The sequence below is a fragment of the Gracilinanus agilis genome, chromosome 4, assembly GCF_016433145.1.
Source record: "Gracilinanus agilis isolate LMUSP501 chromosome 4, AgileGrace, whole genome shotgun sequence".
NCBI classification, from domain to species: Eukaryota; Metazoa; Chordata; class Mammalia; order Didelphimorphia; family Didelphidae; genus Gracilinanus; species Gracilinanus agilis.
In genome coordinates, this window is record NC_058133.1 from 499,871,372 (window position 1) to 499,878,553 (window position 7,182).

The 7,182-nt window shown below is 48.9% G+C and overlaps 1 long non-coding RNA gene across 1 annotated transcript; it reads right to left on the reverse strand.

The window, feature by feature from the left end:
- Positions 1-1,130: 1,130 nt before the first annotated feature.
- LOC123246978 lies at positions 1,131-4,798 on the reverse strand. The gene is made up of 3 exons (XR_006506129.1): positions 4,683-4,798; positions 3,624-3,704; positions 1,131-1,206 (listed from the first exon to the last, which is right to left on the reverse strand). It is a non-coding gene; the product is annotated as an uncharacterized LOC123246978 (long non-coding RNA).
- Between the last annotated feature and the right edge of the window lie 2,384 nt (positions 4,799-7,182).

The following is a 7,182-nucleotide window of genomic DNA, read 5'->3' on the forward strand; positions in this document are numbered from 1 at the left end:
TCTAATAACTTATGTATAAAATAAAATAATTTATAAATAAAAAGTTTAACATTTTAAAAATCCAGTTTATAAAAAAATAGAAGTCTGGCCTCAGCCTATTGCCATTGGTGTGACCCTGGGTGAGAAATGGAGCCTCTCTAGGTCCTGGATAAAGGGAGAGGGTTAGACTAGATGAACTGTAAGGCACCATCCAGCCCTGGAATTAAGAAGGAAAGGGAACTAGCATTTATAGAGTGCCTCCACGTAGCAGGCACTGTGTTGAGGGATTTGCAACTATCTCCTCATTTTTCTTTACAACAACCCTGGGAGATAAAAGCTATCATTATCCCCATTTTACAATGGAAGAAACTGAGGCAAACAGAGGTAAAGGGACTTGCCCAGGGTGACCCAGCTAGTAAGTGTCTGAGCCCAGATTCAAACCCAGATCTTCCTGACTCCAGGTCCAGTGCTTTATCTGACAGCTGGGAGGAGTCTGGGAGCCCAGTGTAGGCTTTGCTGTGAGCCTGGCCAAGGTCCTTCCCCTTCCTCTCTCCCTGACTTGCCATCCCCAGCCAACAAGCTGAGAAATTGCTTGTCTGGCTTCCTGTCCCAGGATCGCCCGACTCACTTTTTCAAGTGGTTTTTTCTATTTTCTCTTCTTCCTCTTTCTCTTCCTTAGCCAACAAAGCCACCATGATCCCAGCAGAGGAAGGCAGCAGAGCTCTACTAGCCATCCGGGGCGGCTGGGGAAGGTCTAGTAACAAGGCCACATCCCTGCTGGTCACAGGGGGCTGACCAAGGAAGAATATTGGTTCTAAGGCAGAAGAGCAGCCAGGAAGTGTCTGAGGCCAGATTTGAACCCAGGACCTCCCACCTCTAGGTCTGGCTCTCTACCCATTGAGCTCTGAGTACTGCAAATTTTAAAAACTGTCCACATACAGAATCCCCATCGATACTCGCTGCAACTCTTAGCCCATTTTACAGAAGAAGAAACAGAGTTAGAGAAATGGTACTCAGGATTCGGAGACACCCCCCCCCTTCTCTTCTTGAGATCTCCGATCAAATTCTCCCTACATTCAGTAAGGGGAGGTGAGAGAATCTCAAAGAAGATTTGACTTCTTTCCCATCTCTTCGTCCTCCACTGAGCCTACCTGGGAGATGGGGGATAATTCTGTTCTCTGAGTTGATTTGTCCAGATTCAATGGGAAACATTTCTTTTAACAGTTTCTAAAATGAGACAAAATAGGAAAAGTCAAGCCACTTGTTCACTGTGGCCCACACGACGGAGAGGAATCAGTCTGTACCAGCCCTCATCCTTCCCGTGTTCTCATTTGGAACCTTAGAACCATCCTCTCTCCCCACACAATCATTGAAACCCCAACTGGGGGCATTTCTCCTTTTTCTGTCTCACATCCACTCCCAGAACTACCACCCAATAGCACAGGGCTTGGAGAGGAGTAAAGGCTTTCTAGATACTTGTCCCTTGATGGATAGCCCTTCAGAAATGGTGCTTGATGGCCTGATAGATGGAAATAAACTGCAAGAGGGCAAGGACTGTTCCACTTTTATCATCATCATCTCCAAGCCTAGCAGAGTACCTGGAACTTTGTCGTTTTCAGTTGTGTCTGATTCTTTGATATCCCATTTAGGGTTTCTTGGCAGAGATACCAGAGGGGTCTGCCATTCCTTCTCCAGCTCATTTTACAGATGGGGAAACTGAGGTAAACAGGGTTTGGGATTTTCTTGGCAGAGACACTGGAAGGGTCTGCCATTCCTTCTCCAATTCATTTTACAGATGGAGAAACTGAGGTAAACAAGGAGCGGGGTTTTCTTGGCAGAGACACTGGAGGGGTCTGCCATTCCTTCTCCAGCTCATTTTACAGATGGAGAAACTGAAGTAAACAGGGTTTGGGATTTTCTTGGCAGAGACACGAGAAGAGCCTGTCATTTCCTTCTCCAGTTTATTTTGCAGATGGGGAAACTGAGGTAAACAAGGAGTGGAGTTTTCTTGGCAGAGACACTGGAGTAGTTTAGATATCTGAAACCTAGTGAATGCTTAATAAATGTACATTGATTGATTGATCCTATTTATTCAATTCCAAAAATGTTTATTAACCACTACCTTGTAGAGAATATTGGTGCTGGGTCTTGGGACACAAAAATGCATAAAATGTGTACAGTCCCTCCCTCAAAGGGTTTAGAGTGAAGAAGGAGAGAGAAGATGCCTGAACAAATGACTAAACAGACTACTGAGAAGAAGGGGAGAGGGACTGGCTGCTCCAAGAGTTTGGGGGAGAAAGGAATCAGTCTTGTCTCAGGAGGAAGTCTCCACAGCTGGATCCATCCCATTTCAGTAGAGAAGGAGGAGGAGGAGGGAACTCTGAGTAGAAGAAAGAGCATCAGAAAAGGCCCAGGCCAGAAAGTGATGGCTACGACTTGGGAAGGTTGGTGGAATCCTCCATTTTAGGGCTTATTTGCACCTCAAAGGGAAGTGACCGCTATGGTCACTCTTGACTCTACGTCCACCCAGCAGACCACAGCTTCCTGATCAACACAGAAGAGTTAAGGGACACCAAGAAGGAGAGCAACCATCCAGGAAAAGGAGCCAGTGTGGTCCCGGGTGTCCAGCTGACCAATCAGCGATGGGCATATAGACCCCTCCCAATGGTCTGAAGGAGGAGGAGGATGCCACACACTTCGTGTCTGCTCTGGGACAACCATCGGAACCTGGACCAATTCCCCAGAATGCTTCTTAGATGGGTTTTCTCCTTGCTGTCTGCGTGCACCTGACAAAACTCTCTTTATTATGGCCTTGAGCCAAGGATAATAATAATAATAAAATAATAATAATAATAATAATAATAATAATAGCAGCTAACATTTATAGAGTGCTTTAAGGTTTGCAAAGCCCTTTACGAATATTATCTCGTTTTAGTCTGGGAGGGAGGGCGCTGCTCTTAGCCTCAATTTGAATTCAGGTCTCCCTCACTTGAGGTCCAGGAGCTATCCAATGTACCTGGGAGGAAGGTCAGTAGGCCAACCCTCCTCCAAGCCAAGAAGGCTTTTCAGAGCCCAAAGGGGATGTTCTGGGCTTATTTGAAGATTCCTGTTAGCCTATGTTTGAGGATTATCTGCTTTTTGCATGTAGCAGGCATTGAACAAATATTTTAGACATTTATTTTTTCTTTCACTCATTCGTTCATTTATTCACTTAAAAAAAATAAAACTCTTACCTTCTATCTTAGGAGTAATGAGTTCCAAGGCAGAAGAACAGTAAAGGCTAGATAACGTGGGTTAAGTGACTTGCCCAGGATCACACTGCTAGAAAGTGCCTGAAGCCAGATTTGAACCCATGACCTCCCATCTCTAGACCACCTAGCCAGCAAGCCACCTAATATATTTTATTTGTTAAAATAAATTTATTTAATTTATTAAATTGCCCCTAATTTATTCATTCTTTCACTCACTCATTCCTAATGGGATTGACCAAGTGAAAGTTGGCTCTAGAGTGGCTATATTTTGGTCCTTTCCTTCTAATCAGTGTTCAGAGAAGGATGACTTCCCTTAGAGTCTTCCGGCCCACTTTCCCTTCTTTGCCCTCCCTCCGTGCTAATACCCCAGACCCCTCCTGGGCCCACACTCACGTGGAACTCATAGATCTCTGTGAATCGGCGGTAGACCACCTTCTCTGAGAGGTCCTGCCATTTTACCAGGAACATGTAGACCTGGAGAAGGGAGAAGGGCACAGCTAAGCTCAGTGTCCATGGGTAGGGCCAGCCAACTGCCAATGGAGCAATCAAAAGGCATCCCATAAAAAGGTTACTTCGGGAAGGGCAAGGAAGGGGAGTGGAGAATGCCCTCCGGCCCTTCCCAGCGGCCTTCTAGCCACTCTTACAGGGGGCCGAACCCTAAACAGAAGGCTCCGGGCAGAAGTCCCCCACGGGAGACGTGTGGTGGGGGGCGAGGGGGATGGAGCAGGGAGCTCCACCAGGCCCCAAGATGGGGGAAATGAAACTTGTGCTCTCGGGGAGCTCTCTGGGGAGCCAAGATAAAGGGGGGAGGAAAAGTGAGCCCGAGCAGAGGGCCGGCGGCCAAGTGGGGCAGGTCGGAGACGCCTGGGGTTCTCTTTGGTGGCCGGCTGGCTCCTCTCTGGCCCCTTCCCTCTCTCCCAGGCACGGAGCCCCGCCGAGAGCCGATGGGCCATCTCGGACCTTCCTGCCCTCCCAGTGGCGGGTTCAGAGGAGTCAAGACCGCAAGAGGCTTTCGAGGCCATCCAGGCTGAACGCGTGGCCGGAAAGCAAACGGGGCCAGAGACAGGAAGCGGCACCTCTGGGCTCCCACAGCCGCTGGGGGCACGGCGAGGGCTGGCCGTGGTTTGACCCGGGAGGGCCGCAGGGACGGAGCCGTGGCTTTGCCCAATTCAACTCCAGGACTCTTTATGAAAGCTCTGGGGAAAGGGGAAGTCTAAGGGGACAGCAAAGACCAGTGGAGGGCCCGGGCCTGGCGTGGGGGAGCTGGGTGCAAATCCGGCCTCGGATGGCGGCTGGCTGGGTGACTGTAGCCGAGTCACCGACATTCTCTGGGAAATGGTCGGCTCCGAGGTCCCGAGCATCCCTCCCGCTCCAGCTCTGTGCTGGGGCTTCAGGGGGACGACGCCGAGAGCTCCCCCCGGGGCCCAGCGGCCAGCCCCCCGCCATACTCACAAAGTGCTGATTCGGGGCGAAACGCTTCTCAAAGCCCAGGAGGACGATGTGCCTGATGAAAGGGTCCCCCATGCCTGCGATCCCCTCCTCGATCCCGTCAGGACTCGCGCACTGAGCACCGGCTGGGAGCGGAGACTGCACAGGCTGGGGGGGACCCGCCGCCCTTTATGTCCTGGGAAAAGAGGAAGGAGCCGGCCAGAGAAGGGGGGCAGGGAGGGGCCCCGCCCGCAGGGAGGGGCGGCGGCTGGAAGGACCTGCTTTTTGTTTTAGTTTCTCATCATTCTACCAGCTATGTGTGTGTGTGTGTGTGTGTGTGTGTGTGTGTGTGTGTGTGTGTGTTTACACATGCATGTATGTGAGAGAGAGAGAGATAAGACAGAGACAGAGAGAGAGAGAGATGGAGAAAGAAACCGAGACAGAGACAGAGAGAGATGAAGAAAGAAAGGGGAGAGACAGAGAGGGGGAGAGAGAGAGACACACACACAGAGACAGAGACAGAGAGAGATGGAGAAAGAAAGGGGAGAGACAGAGAGGGGGAGGGAGAGAGACAGAGAGACAGAGACAGAGAGAGAGGGAGAAAGAGACAGACACAGAGACAGAGAGAGAAAGAAAAGACAGAGGGAGAGAAAAAAGAGGGAGTGAGAGAGTGAGGGGGCAGGGATAGATGGAGAGAGAGACAGAGTGAGAGACAGACAGACAGACAGACAGACAGAGATAGAGATGGAGAGACAGAGAGAAGCAGGGAGAGACAGAAAGAGGCACAGAGAGAGAGATAGAGGGAAAAAAGATGGAGAGAGAGAGGAGAGACAGAGGGGGAGAGAGGAAGAGGGAGAGAGATGGAGAGAAAGAAACAGAGATTAGAGAGAGAAAAGAGGAGAGAGAGAAAGACAGAGACAAAGAGGGAGGGAGAGACTGTGAAAGAGAAAGAAAGTGAGTCAAGATGATACTAAATGGGCTGAGTTTGCCCTGAGCTCCTGGAGATAGCCTCCATCCTGGCCTAGATTTCAGGTCTTTATGTCTCTTAAAGGCCAAATTACTCTCTTTCCCCAGAAGTAGAAGTAGAGAAGGGATGAGGGCCAACAAATACTTTAGAGTCACCCTTTGTGCCTAATACCTCATCTACATCCCATATCTATTTTTTAAACCCTTACTTTCTGTCCTAATCACAACTCTAAGACAGAAGGAAAAGGGCTAGAGTTAAAGTGACTTATTCAGGGTTATACAACTAGAAAGTTTCTGAGGTCACATTTGAATCCAGGGCCTCCCAACTCCAGGCCTAGTGCTGGGTTCTACCTAGTTGCCCCTTAGCTCCCATATGCTCTTTTCAGGTTTGAATGAGGAAGGGATGAGGGATGGGGGCTTTCCTCTGTCAATGCAGATTGGAACTTTACTTATCGCCTTATGTATGTTTACATGTAATTTTTATACATTATATATTATTTTGTATATGATATACTTATATAATATGTATAAATAAAAAGATGATATAATACACAGATAGATTTATCATAAATATAGTTTATATTATAAATAGAAATATAAAAATGTATTAAAAATAAATGTATAAAATACAGTTTTAAAATATATCGTCTTAGGGAAACTGAGATTTTAAGGAAGCTGACTAAGGGCTTGCAGTCAGTATATGTCAGAGTTAGCATTGAAGCACAGGCCTTTCGGGCTCGGGGGTCGCCCTCTTCCTAAATAACCTGGTAACCAAGTGTAAAAGAGGCGGATACAGGGACCCCCCCAATCACCTTCTTTACACAGTAAACACCCCATATTTGTTAGTTAAATGGATGCCAAGAATAAGGGACTTTGGGATGCCAGAAGGAATCTGAGAGGCCTTCCAGGCATTGTAGCAAGCCAGGAGAGAAGAATTCTCAAAGCAGGAACAAGGCTGGCGCTAATCCAGCTCCCATCATCTAGATTCTAGATTCTAGAATCATAGATCTAGAACTGGGAGGCTCGGAGCTCTAGAACTAGAAACGACCCTCTAGTGTGACATTCATTATTTTTCAGATGAGGAGAATGAGGCCCGGAAAAGACAAGTCATTTGCCCACATGGACTAAGTGGGAGAGAGAGGATTTGGAGTCTAAGGAGCAGAGTTTCCAGAGCCGGAAGGCTCTGCCATGTCCAATCTCCTCCACTGAAAGATTTGGCCCTTCCTAAGAGGACTTCCTCCAGCGCCTCCCCCACTGGCTGGGTATAGGCTGCCCTTGGGGAGTTTGGGTTTCAGGTTCTCTTAACGGCCAAGCCACTGGGAAATTCCCCAGGGCCGGGCATGCCGGTGGGGTGATGGGGAGCCCAGAGAGTGGGTGAGAGAGAGCTTGTCAGTCATCCCTGACCACCTGAGGGCTCGTCTGGGAACAGGTGTGTGAACAGGGTAGGCGAGAGGGCCCTGGGGACCCAGGGAGCAGCCAAGTCAGGCCAGGCTCCTCTCTTTGTCTCTCTGTGTCTCTGTGTCTCCATCTCTCTGTCTGTCTGTCTGTCTGTCTGTCT